This window comes from Anneissia japonica, unplaced genomic scaffold (assembly GCF_011630105.1).
Source record: "Anneissia japonica isolate Jap-2015-1 unplaced genomic scaffold, ASM1163010v1 scaffold284971_len85007_cov107, whole genome shotgun sequence".
In the NCBI taxonomy this organism is placed as follows: Eukaryota; Metazoa; Echinodermata; class Crinoidea; order Comatulida; family Comatulidae; genus Anneissia; species Anneissia japonica.
This window is the reverse complement of record NW_022748372.1, coordinates 71,041-73,656: the sequence shown is the minus strand read 5'-3', so window position 1 is coordinate 73,656 and position 2,616 is coordinate 71,041. Positions and strand designations below refer to the sequence as shown.

At 26.6% G+C, this 2,616-nt stretch overlaps 1 long non-coding RNA gene across 1 annotated transcript; it reads right to left on the bottom strand.

The window, feature by feature from the left end:
• Window positions 1-1,430: 1,430 nt before the first annotated feature.
• On the bottom strand, window positions 1,431-2,545 carry LOC117120891. Its single transcript, XR_004447442.1, has 3 exons — window positions 2,103-2,545; window positions 1,860-1,916; window positions 1,431-1,496 (listed from the first exon to the last, which is right to left on the bottom strand). It is a non-coding gene; the product is annotated as an uncharacterized LOC117120891 (long non-coding RNA).
• Between the last annotated feature and the right edge of the window lie 71 nt (window positions 2,546-2,616).

Sequence of the window (2,616 nt, the reverse complement as noted above, 5' to 3'; positions counted from 1 at the left end):
TTCAAAAAAAAAAATTGACTATTTATACAGTACGTCACTTTAGTGTTTGTAATTGCGCCACCGGCTTCATTGGGGTACCTGACTATACAAGGTACTCCTGAGTGGAGAGAGACAGGTTCATTAATGTGCCTTGTCCAGAACAAAAGCAAATTGCACAGTTATAATGAAACGCTAACCACGCTAAAGTCGAAAACAGGTCCACACATTCAAATATTTAGGAGTCATATTTAGCTCTTCTGGGTCATGGAATAAAGCTTTGGATAACAACAGCATACAAGCAAAAAAAAAAAAAACATTGTTTTCTTTGACACCTAATTTACATAGATATGGAACACTCCCAATTAATATTTTAAACAGAATTTTTGATAGTAAAATTCTACCTATACTATTGTATGGAAGTGAAATATGGGGTATATTTAATAATATTGATATTATTGAGCAAACACACCTGTTATTTATCAGATATATACTTGGGGTTAGGAAAACTGCTCCAAAACATGCTATTATGGCCGAAGTTGGAAGATTTCCTTTAAGCTTATCATGTTCTATTAATGCTATAAAATGTTGGTTACGTTTAATTAATGAAATTGATCCGAACAGTATATTAGCACAATTTTCAATTAAGACAAACGGAAAGAAATGAAATTTGTTGGACACATTTTGTTAAAAATATTTGTAATTCAATTGGCTTTAGTAATGTTTGGCTTTCTCAAAATGTCCTTAATAAAAAATCATTTATTTACAATCTTAAGTTACTCTAAAAAGACATAGAACGTCAAATTATCATTGAAAGCATAAATACTTCCTCAAGACTTAAATATTTGTCTTCTTTTAAAACTAACATATATTGGGAGAATTATCTATCGTTAGTTCTTGATTTTAAAAAAGAGAAGCCGGTTTTCTAGACTAAGACTAGGAATTCTTGACCTTAAACTTGAAAAAGGAAGATGGTCAAACACACAAAAAGAAGAACGAATCTGTAAATTATGCAATTTAACAAAGGTTGAAGACAAATTTCATTTTATTTTAATTTGTCCACTATATAAAAATTTAAGAAACCGTTTAATACCTAATTATTATTTATCACATCCTAATAATTTTAAGTTTAAGAAACAAATTTCAACAAAGAAACAATCACTTTTGTTTAAATAATTCTTTTTCTAAAATTAGCATATAAGATAAGAAAAGAAAATATATAAAATGCAGTGAATTTATGTATTTTTGGGCCAATGGCCTTTACATACTGAATAAACTACTTTGAAACTACTTTGAAACCACTCTCACGTTGTTAATTCTTGAGAACAAAGAAAATAGAAACGTTATTATTACCATTAATTACAGCCAATATACATCTTTTTGAACTACAAATAACGTCGTAATATAATTATTATATATTATGTGTGTTAGAAAAAAAAATACTTTACCTTATTCATCTTTTCATTAAATTCACTGATCACTTTTCTGTACATTCTAGATTCATGTGCAATAGCATTAGCCTATATAAAGAGAAACAATAAATGTTTCATTCTTGACTCCTTGAAATGATACAATTGTTAATTTTACTGTCACCTTTTAAATGGTTAAATATAATATTTACCATCAACGGTCGCTCATGCACCATTAGTCAAATTGGAATTCACATTTTCATTCAGAAAAAAAAAACTATACTGAATGCAAGCACCCTTTGTAATTAATTATATAAATCCATGAAAGTGCTTCATAGTTACTAATCTTAATGCAAGACAACATATTTAGAAAATGTAAAATAAATCAAATTAAATGGGTCTACAATGAGATCAAACTAATAAGTTATATATTCTTAGATTTAAAATGAAAATTATTCTAAAAAAAAATCTTACCTCAGCCATCGAGGTAATGTTAAACCCTTTTCCAATATTAATAGCTCGTGTATGTTCCTGAAATATACATGAATTATAGAATCATACAAAATAATAGTATTTGTGTATCATGAAAACTCAATAATACCTCAGTAGGCATTCTATAATAGGCATTTGTGATAATCATGATATATGCAATTTGGTCACCATTAGGTTGTTTCTAAAACAAGTAATTTTCCTATGCATTAGCATGCAGACTCATACCTTGAATTCAGTACATAAGCGTCCACATGTCATTTCTTCGCCATCAATTCTTTGGACTTTAGATATTTCTGATTCAAACAGAGTCTTTATCAAATTATCAAAGTGCCCTTGAAACCGTTCAACTGTTTCTGAAAATGAGTTATAAAATTAAAACAATAAATTCTGGGTTATAATAAAATAAAACATTAATTCATCATTTATTTTAATAGTCAATTAGACATTTATTCATTTATTAAATAATGTATTGTGCATAGCTGTAATGTTGTAATAAAAAAAGAAACGAAGAATCAATTATGCCCTCACGTTTGTCATTCTTCACCACACTCATTATTACTATCACCCCACGTACGTATAATATAATATATAATATAATATATAATATAATATATAATATAATATAATATATATTATAATATATATTATATAATACAATATATATTATAATATATATAATATAATATATATAATATAATTATTTAAATTAAATTAAATTAAATCGACTTAAAAATTGTAA